Source organism: Chrysochloris asiatica, unplaced genomic scaffold (genome assembly GCF_000296735.1).
Source record: "Chrysochloris asiatica unplaced genomic scaffold, ChrAsi1.0 scaffold00183, whole genome shotgun sequence".
Lineage (NCBI taxonomy): Eukaryota > Metazoa > Chordata > Mammalia > Afrosoricida > Chrysochloridae > Chrysochloris > Chrysochloris asiatica.
In genome coordinates, this window is record NW_006408701.1 from 1646480 (window position 1) to 1659255 (window position 12776).

The window sequence follows — 12776 nt, forward strand, 5'->3', positions numbered from 1 at the left end:
AGTGAGTTTAGTGATGTATCTGGAGCTGTGCCTGAAGTTATGTTTGGAACTTTGCCCCAGTATGTGCCCAAAAGTGGAATCTGGGTTGCAGGCTCCAAGATCACTGAGGTAATAGAGTAGAATTGTCCAGAACATGGCCAGCTGAGTCAGACAGATCAGTTCCTGAATCCTTGCTCTACTACTTATTGGCTGTGTGCCCCAGGGCTGGTTGTTTAACCACTGTGAGCCTTCTTTCCCTCATCTACAGTGGATATAACATTAAAATCTACCCCAACAGGTTGTGTGTGAGGATTGAATGTTATTGAGTACGTAAAGCACTATTGCCACTTCTATTAACTATGAAAATGACAGAGAAGAAAACTTGGGGGAGGGGCTCTTAGAGACCTCAATTGTGAGATTAAGAAGGAAAGGAATTTACATTTATAGGGGTTTGTCCTACTATATGCCTGGGGTTATAACTACTATGCACCTGGTACTGTGCTAGACATTTTACATATTAGACCCTTTCACTGAATGATGCATAAAGCATCAAAAGAAGATGGAGGGGATACACAGAGTCACTGTACCAAAAGGAAATGGTTGGTGTTCAACCATTTCAAGAGGTAGCATATGATCAAGAGCCAGTGATACTGAAGAAAGAAGTCCAAGGTGCATTGAAGGAATTGGCAAAGAACAAGGCACCAGGAATTGATGGAATAAAAATTGAAATCTTTCAAGAAAGGGAGGCAGCACAGGAGACACTCACTCATCTCTGCCAAGAAATTTGGAAGACAACTATCTGGCAGACTGATTGGAAGAGATCCGTATTTGTGCCCATCCCAAAAAGAGGTGACCCAACAGAATGCGGAAATCATTGGACAATATCTTTGATATCCCATGCAACTAAAGTTTTACTAAAAATAATGCAGAAACAGCTTCCAGAGGTTCAAGCCGGATTCAGAAGAGGCTGTGGAACAAGGAATATCATTGCAGATGTCCGATGGATCTTGGCTGAAAGCAGAGGATATCAGAATGATGTTTACCTGTGCTTTATTGACTACGCAAAGGCTTTCGATTATGTAGATCATGACAAGCTATGGACAACATTGCAAAGTATGTGTATTCTGGAACAACTTAATTCTGCTCATGAGGAATCTGTACCTGGACCAAGAGGCAGTTGTTCCAACAGAAAATGGAACACTGAATGGTTTCAATTTAAGAAAGGTGTGCAACAGGGTTGTATTCTTTCCCATTACTTATTCAACTTGTATGCTGAGCAAATAATACGAGAAGCTGGGTTCTATGAAGAAAAACATGGCATCAGGTTTGGAGGAAGACTTGTTAACAACCTGTGATATGCAGATGATACAACCTTGCTTGCTGAAAGTGAAGAAGACTTAAAATATTTACTGATGAAGATGAAAGAGCACAGCCTTCAGTATGAATTGCATCTCAATGTAAAGAAAACAAAAATCCTCACCACTGGACCAATAAACAACATTCTTATCAACAGAGAAAAGATTGAAGTTGTCAAGGACTTCATTCTTCTCGGATCAACAACACTCATGGAAACAGCAGTCAAGAAATCAAATGACGTATTACATTAGGAAAATCTGATGCACAAGACCTTTTTAAAGTGTTGAAGAGCAAAGATGTCAGCTTGAAGACTAAGATGCACCTGACCCAAGCCATGGTATTTTCAATGATACTCATATGCATTCGAAAGCTGGACAGTGAATAAGGAAGACTGTATAAGAATTTATGCTTTTGAGTTATGGTGTTGGAGGAGAATATTGAAAGTGCCATGGGCTGCCAAAAGAACCAACAAATCTGTGTTGGAAGAAGTGGAGCCAGAGTGCTCCTTGGAGGCCAGGATGACCAAACTTTGTCTCTCATACTTCAGACATATTGTCAGGAGGGACCAGTCACTGAAGAAAGATATCACATTTGGTAGGGTGGAGGGTCAGAGAAAAAGAGGAAGACCCCCAACGAGATGGATTGGCCAAGTGGCAGCATCAATGGGCTCAAGTGTGGCAACAATAGTGAGGTTGGCCCAGGATTGAGCAGTGTTTCATTCTGCTGTGCATAAGATCGCTATGAGTTGGTACCAACTTGATGGCACTTAACAACAACAACAACAACATCGAATCCTAATAGCCACAAGAAGTGGATATAATTGTCCCCATTTTATAGATGATAAAACAGATTCAAAGAGATTAAAGAAAACTGCTCAAGCTCACCCAAGCAATAAGTAGTTGAACTGGAAGTCTGATCCAAGTGTTCTAACCTTAGGATCTTTCTATTACCCCATCTCTAAGATGCTCAACTTCTTTGTACCTGCCTTGATAGGGAGGGTACACATTTAGTCTCCATGAAATGCAGCATGTACAGTGTCTTACCTGTAGCTAATCTTGAACTTGGGGGAGATAGCTATTGCTCAGTCAGAATCTTCTGGCATTCTGATTCAGAAATCCAGTTTACAGCAGCTGCCTTCTTCCCTCTCTCAGCCAATGGGTTGGATTGTGCCCAAAGATCCCTGTATAAAAGGGAGGGCCACACAAGGAGGAGACCCATCTTCTCTGGAGAACTGATTACTTTGCATTTGGTAAAAGGTGAATGGGACTTTTTATCTAATATGTTTGCTTGATACCCTATATCTCTTGCTCTGGTTTTTGCACTGTGTGGAAGTTTTGCTCAGTCCATTAGCCATGAAGGATGGAGGATGAAAACACTGAGACATTCACTAATGGTGGCAATCCTATGGTTATAAAACAGTTCCTAGATCTCAAAGGCTCCTGAACCATAGCAAGAAAAGTCACATCCATCTTCAATTTTAAACATGATCACCAATGTTTACTTGCCTCAACAACTTTACTCTGTCACTCCATGACCACACGTAAAGAGAGGAAGCCTGTTTTCTGGACTTCTCCCTATCTCCCTTCCCTCTTAGTTCCAGCAAAGGATAAACCCTTAGAGCAGAGATATTCCTTTAAAAAACAAAACAAAACAAAACTTAATGAACTCTTATATGTGTGTGTGAAAATGAAAGCAATTTGTTCTAACGGTGTTTCCTCTCATAAAGGAGGGGGCAGGGAAAGCTATGAGAGCCAAGACAAGTGTTTCCAAATATGTGACTTGGGCCCACGCCTCATCCCCTTGGTCTGTTTCCTTACTCCCTCTCCTGAGAAACAAGGCTGAAGATAGAATTTGGTGTTAACAAGACTCTAGTTATTAATAATTAGATTGGCCTTTGTGGGGGGAAACTTCCCTTAACTGTAAAGGTGACAACCTCAAATGGCAGGGTAATTGGTAGCCTTAAGTTAAGGGTCCTGACACCTAGTACTGCATAGAAGCTGGGGCAAGTTTGGACTTGGTCAGTGATGGGGTCCCTTACGGGGCAGAATTCTTAATGGATTAAGTGACATTCCGAACAACTGGGCGGTTGTGGGAGAGGAAATCTAGGAATACAGTTCTGACAGAAATAATGAGAGTAAGTCAAAATTTTACTTGATGTCCAATCTAAAGACTTAGGAATGTGGATTTCTAGATTAATCTCCAAGTGTTTCATGTTGTCTTTATTTGAGGGTGAATAGAATTTCTGGATGAGAAAATGCAATAGAAGATTATAAGCATCTTCCTCTTGTTGAGTCAAACTGAATTTGGTCATTTAAAACACAGACTATAAAGCAGCTTTTCTAACTTACTCACATGCCTGACTCTCCCTCTGAAACTCTTCTGGTTGTTGCCTTCATGAACTTGTACCTGAACATGAAACCTCTGCCTTCCTAGCCCCGAGACTTGGGAGTGCCTATCAAGCTCGGCAGACTCTTCAAATGCTTGCTGTGCCACTGTGCGATTTAGGGCTGGTCATGTCTTATCTCAGACTTTGTTTATCCATCTGAAAATGGAGACAACAGTAGCAAAGGCCTCCAAGAATTGTGAAGTTGAGGTGAAATAGATCTTTGGAGCACATTCTCTGCTTGACATGTAGTAAGCCCTTCATAAGAGTTAGCTGCCATTACTGCAGTTATTACTATTAGAGCTATGCTTGGGGATGGTTGTTCTGGTCTCTTCAAAAGAGCTCCCATAGGGCCTGGCAGTAACAAAGGGGTATTATTGGAGATGTTGTTTAGGAGTACTCTGTTGTGGTGGTGGTGTGCCATGGAGTCAGTTCTGACTCATAGCGACCCTGTTCAGGGTTTCCGAGGCTGTAAATCTTCATGGGATCAGAACGCCTCATCTTTCTCCTGCGGAACAGCTGGTAGTTTCGAACTGCTGACCTTGTGGTTCACAGCCCAATTCATAACCACTACGCTACCAGAGCTCTAGGGGCAGAATTTTGGCAAGCCCCTATTGTGGGCCTTTTTCTTGGGCTATAGAGTCTGAAGGCCATCAGTCCTGAGAAGGAACAGAGCTTATGGCAGAAGCAAACACATCCACTCCATGACAGCAAGGCATTTGTGTGGTTCATTGTTGAAGGTCCAGTGTCTGGAGTGGAGTATGACACATAGTATATACTTAGCCAGTATTTGTTAAAGATAAGATCAGGGATCCTGATCTACACCAAGAGGACCAAAGCAGGGGCTTGTGCCTGAAAGTCAAGAGTACCATGAGTTTCAAGTTGGAATCCACAAAGTTAGTCTGATGAACCTCAAAGAAAACTCAATATTTTATGTATACCTTTAGGAAACCAGTTCTAACCAGGATTAGTTCTTTGTTGTTACTATAAAGTACTGTTGTGTTGATTCCGACTCATTGCAACCCTTTATAGGGTTTCTGAGGAATGGCTGGTAGGTTTGAATCATTGTCTTTGTGGTTAGCATTCCAGTACTTATCCTACAGAGCCACACCAAGATTAGTTCTTTAGGTTTTTTTTTTAAAAATTCCAACAAATCAACCTAGACAGGATTAATATAGGCAACCAATATAATCAAGATCCAATGCTGACAATTCTTGGATTGTAGTTTGGATGTGGAGCTCAGATCATAACCCAAAACTCACCTCCATAAGAATCAGACTCAGAAAAACAGGGTCAAAATCAAAACAAGGGTCAGAATGTAACAAGGTCTATAGTTAGCAATAAAGGAACCCTGGTAATGCATTAGATTAAGTATTGGGCTGCTAACTGAATGTTTGCTGTTTCGAATCCACTAGCTGTTCTGCAGGAGAAAGATGAGGCAGTCTGTTTTTGTAAAGATTTACAACTTCAGAAACCCTATGGGCCAGTTCTACTCTGTCCTATGTTGTTGTTGTTGTCAAGTGCCATTGAATCGGCTCTGACTCATAGCGACCCTGTACAGGGTTTCCGAGGAGCAGCTGGTGGGTTTGAACTGCTACCTTGCGGTTCAAACTGACATTTTAATCTAGTGCTCATCCTGCAGCACCACTCCTAGAGTTGATAAAAGTCAGAATTGACTGGATATCAGTATGTTTGGATTTTGGTAGCACCAATAGGGAGATAACACCAGCAATCTGGTTTTAGCCAATTTATAAATTGAAGTTTCTGTTTTTGTTTGGGGATTAGAAAAAGTGGGCAGCAACCCAGAAGATAACCCAAGGTAACCCAAGGTCTTTGATCTGAGTTAGGCTCTAGAAGTAAAGACAGAAAATGTAGGAGATTCTTTCCTGAGCATGTTTTTTTTTTTTTTAAATCATTTTTTGGTTTTGGAGTAGGGGCAGGGTTTATAGTCCTTCAACCATTAAGTAACCAGTTACCTGGAGAAACGACACTGATTTTAACGTTTTTCTCTTCTTCTGGTGATAGATCTCATCACTTCGTCCTCGCCAACCTAGCTTCAGTCCACCTCGTATCCAAACTGACAGTTTCTCTAAGGACTATGAAGAAATCACTGTGGATTATAGGGCACTTGTGAGCCCTCAAAATAAGGTTGCATCCCACAGGGTCTTGACACCGAGGAAGGTGAGAGCCCCATTCAAAGAGATGGGTTGAGGGGGCCACATGTCAGAGGTAACACTTCTTGTACTCTTTTTTTTTTCCTGCTCTAGGTCAACAATAGGGAGTCTTTTGAGAAAGGAGCTGCCATTCTTGGCTTTGATATGCATTGTGATTTACATTTTCATATGTCAATGTTTGTCAACAAAATAGCATGCATCAACAGTTGACAAATTAGTAAAGTGTGCCCATATTAACATTCCCATTCTCAAACTACTGTGTGGTTCATTTGATTGTTGTTAAACTTGATAGGAGCTTTTAGAGTAAAGTAGAGTAGACGTCTGGTGTAGTGCAGTAGGGTCAGCAATGGACTGTGCACCACAGGTCAGAAGTTCAAACCCACCAGCCATTCCTGGGAAACACTACATAGATTCACTATGAATTGGAACCAACTTGATGGCACCTTAAAAACAATATGATGCTAGTTGAGAGATTTTCATATATGCCCTTATCATGTTGAGAAATTCCCTTTTGTCTTACTAATCTAGAACTGCTAGAACAGAAATACCAAAAGTGGATGACTTTAACGGAAATTCATTTCCTCATAGTTTAGAAGGCGAGAAGTCCGAATTCAGGGCACCTGCTCTAGGTTTCAACTTTTTCTATCTGAAATTGATCAAATATGCAATTAAGATGCATTGATAATTACTGGTGATTGGAATGCAAAGGTTGGAAACAAAGATGAAGGGTCAGTAGTTGGAAAATATGGCCTTGGTGATAGAACTTATGCTGGAGATCATATGATAGAATTTTGCAGGAACAATTACTTCTTCATTGCAATTACCTTTTTAAACACCATAAAAGACATAGGGACCTCACCAGATGGAATACACAGATATCAAAATGACTACATTTGTGGAAAGAGACAATGGAAAAGCTGCATATCATCAGCCAAAACAAGGCCAGGGGCAGACTGTGGAACAGACCATCAAGTGCTCATATTTAAATTCAAACTGAAGCTGAAGAAAATGAAAATTAGTCTACAAGAGTCAAAATACAACCTTGAATACATCCCACCTGAATTTAGGGATCATCTGAAGAACATATATGATGCATTAGACAGTAAAGACCAGAAGAGTTATGGGATGACATCAAGAATATCATACAGGAAGAAATCAAAAGGTCATTAAAAAGACAAGAAAGAAGGAAAAGACCAAAATGGATGTCAGAAGAGACTCTGAAACTTGCTCTCCAGCATAAAGATGCTAAAACAAATGGAAGAACTGAGGAGGTAAAGTAGCTGAACAGAAAATTTCCAAGGTCAGCTCAAGAAGACAGTCAAATATTATAATGAAATGTGCAAAGACCTGGAGTTAGAAAACCAAAAGAGAAGAACACACCGCATTTCTCAAGCTGAGGGAACTGAAGAAAAATTCAAACCTCGACTTGCAGTATTGAATGATTTTTATGGGCAAAATACTGAATGAGGCAGAAAGCATCACAAGAAGATGGAAGGAATCCAGAGTCACTGTACCAAAAAGAAATGGTTGATGTTCAACCATATCAAGAGGTAGCATATATAATCAAGAGCCAATAATCCTGAAGGAAGCAGTCCAAGGTTCATTGAAGTCATTGGCAAAGAACAAGGCATCGGGAATTGATGGAATACATATTGAAATCTTTCAAGAAAGTGAGGCGGCACAGGAGGCGCTCACTCATCTATGTCAAGAAATTTGGAAGACCAACTGACTGGAATTTTGGTTGACCTGGCCAACTGACTGTAAGAGATCTGTATTTGTGCCCATTCCAAAGAGAGGTGAGCTAACGGACTGTGGAAATCATTGGACAATATCATTGATATCCCATGCAAGTAAAGTTTTACTAAAGATAATACAAAAATGACTGCAACCACACATTGGCAGAGAATGTCCAGAGGTTCGATCCAGATTCAGAAGAGGACATGGAATGAGGGATATCATTGCTGATGTCTGAAAGCAGAGAATGCCAGAGATAAGTTTACCTGTAGTTTATTGGCTACACAAAGACTTTCGATTGTGTGGATCATAACAAGCTATGGACAACGAAGTGCGAGTATTCCAGAACACTTAATTGTGTTCATGAGGAAGCTGTACATAGACCAAGAGACAATTGTTCAAATAGAACAAGGGAACACTGAATGTTTTAAAATTAGGAAAGGTGTATGTCAGGGTTGTATTCTTTCACCATATTTATTAGACCTGTATGCTGAGCAAATAACCCAAGAAACTGGATTATATGAAGAAAAATGTAGTATCAGGATTGGAGGAAGACTCATTAACAATCTGTGATATGTAGATGATACAACTTTGCTTACTGAAAGCGAGGAGGACTTAAAATACTTACTGATGAAGTCCATGCCTTTGGCATGGGTTGTACCTCCATGTTAAGAAAACAAAAATCCTCACCACATTTATTAGACCGATAAACAACATCCATATAAATGGAAAAAGATTGAATTTCTCAAAGATTTCATTTTGCTCAGATAAACCATCAACACTCATGGAAGCAGCAGTCAAGAAATTAAAGGGCGTATTGCATTGGGCAAATCTGCTGAACAAGACCTCTTTAAAGTGTGGAAGAGCAAAGATGTCAGTTTGAGGACTAAGGTGCACCTTACCCAAACAATGATATTTTTAATAACCTCATTTTCATGTGAAAGTTGGACAGTGAATAAGGAAGACCACAGAAAAATTGATGCATCTGAGTTATGGTGTTGGAGGAAAATATTGAAAGTGCCATGGACTAAAAAAAAGAACAAATAGATGCGTGTTGGAAGAACAGCCAGAGTGCTCCTTGTAAACCAGGATGGCCAGACTTCATCTGTCATACTTTGGATATATTTTCAGGAGGGACCAGTCACTGGAGAAGGATATATTATTTGGTGAAGTGGAGGGTCAAAGAAAAAGAGGAGGACCCCCAGACAGTTGGATTGGTAAAGTGGCAGCACAACAGGCTCAGGTGTAGCACCGATTGTGAGATTGGCCCAGAACCAGACAGTGTTTTGTTCTGTTGTGCATAGGGTCGCTATGAGTTAGTACCAACTCGATGGCACCTAACAACAACAACAAGCTCTAGGGAAAGCCTTTGTCTGTCAGTTTTGGGGGGATGGTCCTTGTTCCTTGGCTCCTTGGTAATCTCTGCTTCTCACTTGTTTGTTTAATCTCTTCTATATCTCAAAAGAAGTTGATTTAAAACACATCCTATACTAATACTGTCTCATTAATATAACAAAGATAATCTATGCCAATAACATGACAACGAATTGTTATTGTTAAGTTCCATTGAATCGGTTCGACTCACAGCAGCCTTGTTGAGGGTTTCCGAGGATCAGCTGGTGGGTTTGAACCACTGACTTATCAATTTGAAGTCCAGTGATTATCCTGTAGCACCACACCAGGACCCAAGCCACAGACATAGAGGCTAGGATTTATAACACATAAGAGTATTTGGGGAGGACACAATTCAATTCATAGCACTCATATTCCTAATTTTTTTTAGTGTTGTTTATCATGAAAATTTGTTGCATTTTATCAAATTCTTTTTCTACACTTAGTGAGATGATCATTCAGGTTTCTCTTCTTCTATTAATTGTTTTTTTTTTGTTGTTGTTGTTTATTTGATGAATCACCCTTGTGGATAAACCCCCTGGTTCACTTGTATAATGCTTTCATCATGTTGCAGGATTAATTTAGCTAATATTTTGCTTAAGATGTTTGCATCTGTATTCAGAGGGGATATTGGTCTCTTGTTTTCTTGCGATTTCTTTGTCTATGTTATCAGAATAATGGTAGACTTATAGAATGATCTAGGGAATGTTCCCTCCTCTTCTATTTTGTTGAAGATTTTGAGAAACATTGGTGGTTAATTCTTCTTTAAATGTTTGATAGAATTCACCAGTGAAGAAATTTGGTTCTGGATTTTTCTGGACTGCTAATCACAAGAGTGGCCGTTCAAACCCACCAGTTGCTCCTCAGAAACCCTATACAGGGTTGCTATGAGTTGGAACCAACTCCATGTCATGTAACACCAACAACAGGAGGTTTTTGATAGCTAATTCCATCTCTTAACTTTTTGTAGGTCGGTTGAGATTTTCTATTTCTTCCTTCGGTTTTAGTAATTTGGTATTTCAAGGAATTTTCCATTTTGATCTAGGTTACCTAATTCGTTGTCATGTGTTCTTTTATAATTCTTTTTATTTCTGTCCCTTTTTTCACTTCTGATTTTAGTAACTTGAGTCTTCTCTCTTTTTTCCCTTGGTTAATATAGCAAAGGGGTTTGCCAATTTTATTAATAATTTCAAATAACTAACTTTTTACTTCATTGTTTTTCTATTCTTTAATTTGTTATCTCCGCTCTAATTTTTACTATTTCCTTTTTTCTGCTAGGTTATTGTTTAATTTGCTCTTCTCTTTTAAAGTGTTAAGTTATATTGTAGCACTGTAGGATAAACCAGACCACAAGGTTGGTTTGAACTACAAGGTCAGTAGTTCAAACTCACAAGCTGCTCCTTGGAAATTCTATACAGGGTCACTATGAGTCAGAACTGACTCCACAGCACTTAACAACAACAAAGTTATATTATTGCGTTGAGATCTAAATTCCCCCTTTAGCACTACTTTTACAGCATTCCATAAGTTTTAGTATGTTGTATTTTTGTTTTAATTTGTCTCAAAGTATTTTTGAACTTCTGTTGTGATTTCTTCTTTGACATACTGGTTGTTTAAGAGTGCATAGTTAATTTCTAATATTTGTGAATTTCCCATGTTACTTTCTGTCATTGATTTGTAGTTTCATTCCATTGTTGTCAAGTGAAGATTTCCATATGATTTCAATATTTTAAAATTTATTGAGATTTATTCTATCTCCTAAGACATGGTCCATCCTGGAGAATGATCTCTGTGAACTTAAAAAGGGATATATATTCTACTGTTGGGTTTTGTGTTATATATGTGTGTTAGGTTTAGTTGATTTGTACAAAAAAATATCTACTGCCATTGAGTCAATGCTGACTTATAGCAATCCCTATATATGTGTGTGTGTGTTGTTGTTGTTAAGTGCCGTCAAGTCGATTCTGACCCATAGCGACCCTGTACAGGGTTTCCCAGGCTGTAAAACTTTATGGGAGCAGAAAGCCTCATCTTTCTCCCGCGGAACAGCTGGTAGTTTCGAACCGCTGACCTTGCGGTTCGCAGCCTGATTCATAACCAGTATAGTACCAGAGCTCCATATATATATATATATATATTAGAAAGCCTCATCTTTCTCCCACGGAGCGGCTGGTAGTTTCGAACCACTGACCTTAAGGTTCGCAGCCAGATTCGTAACCACTATGCTACCAGAGCTCCTTATTATAGCCTAATGCATATTCCACAGTGCCAACAGGGCTTCTTAGTTGGTTTATTGTTGTTGTTGTTGTTAAGTGCCATCAAGTTGGTTCCAACTTATAGCAACCCTGTATAGGGTTTCTGAGGAGCAGCTGGTGGGTTGAACCACCAACCTCATGATTAGCAGACCAGTTTTTATTCTACAGCACCACACCAGGACTCCAGTTGGTTTATGTTGGTCTTGTTGTTAAGTGCCGTTGAGTCGGTTCCAACCCATAGCAACCCTACATAGGGTTTCCAAGGAGTGACTGGTGAGCTTGAACCGCCGACCTTGCAGTTCAAATGGCTTTGCAGTCTGGCGCATTAACCCACAACACCACACCAGGACTCCAGTTGGTTTATAGTATTGTTCAAATCCTCTATTTCCTCTTGATCACCTTTCTTGCATCTTGTTCTATCCATTTTTGAAAGTGGTATATTGAATTCATTAGCTTTTCTTATGGTGGTGGTGATTTTGTGCCACGGAGTTCATACCAACTCATAACAGCCCCGTATAGGGTTTCTGAGGCTGTAAATCTTTACAGAAACAGAAACCTAACCTTTCTCCCATGAAGCGGCTGATAGATTTGAACTGCTAACCTTTCAGTTGCAGCCCAACTTGTAACCCACAACATTACCAGGGCTTATTTCTCCCTTTAATTCTGTCAGTGTTTGCTTCATATATGTTGGAATTCTTTTATGTTTATAATCTTTGATAGATGGGTCCTTTATATAGTGTATGTTTATATATTTAAACTATCCATCATTAACACGGAGTCCTGGTGTGGTGCTGTAGGATCAGCAGCGGACTGCTGACCGCAAGATCAGTGGTTCAAACCCACCAGCTGCTCCTCATAAACCTTATACAGGGTTGCTGAGTTGGAACTGACTTGACAGCACTTAACAATCATTAATACTTAATAGTATAGCAATTTTTTGGCTTAAAATCTATTTTAGCTGATGTTGGTGTAGCCCCTCCGGCTCTCATTTGGCTAGTATTTGTTTGGAATGCCTTATCCTATCCTTTCAGTATCAACCTATTTATGTCTTTGGATCTTAAGTATGTGTCTTGTAGTCATCATCTAGCTTGATGGGATTATACTGCCAATCTGTCTATGAATGTAGAGTTTAACCCATTTATTTGTACAGTAATTACTAAGTAAGAAAATATTTCATTCTGACATTTCTGACATTTGTAGTCAATTTGATTTCTGTTTATTCCATCTGGTGAGGTCCATGTGTATAGTTGTCCTTTGTGGTGTTTAAAAAGGTATTTGCAATGAATAAGTCATTGGTCTTGCAAAATTCTGTCATGTGATCTCCAGCATAATTTCTGTCAACAAGGCCGTGTTTTCCAACTACCAATTCTTGCTCTTTGTTTCCAACTTTTGCCTTCCAATCTCCAGTAATTATCAATGCACCTTGATTGCTTGTTACGTCCGTTTCAGATAAAGAAGTTGAGAGAATTCTTCAGTTTCATCATCACCAACTTTAGCATAAAT

General features: G+C 39.6%; 1 protein-coding gene across 1 annotated transcript in view; it reads left to right on the top strand.

Moving 5' to 3' along the window:
• KIAA1210 (KIAA1210 ortholog) overlaps positions 1-12776 on the top strand; it is a 44005-nt gene that overhangs the window by 13871 nt on the left and 17358 nt on the right. The gene's annotated exons all lie outside the window — the stretch shown is intronic.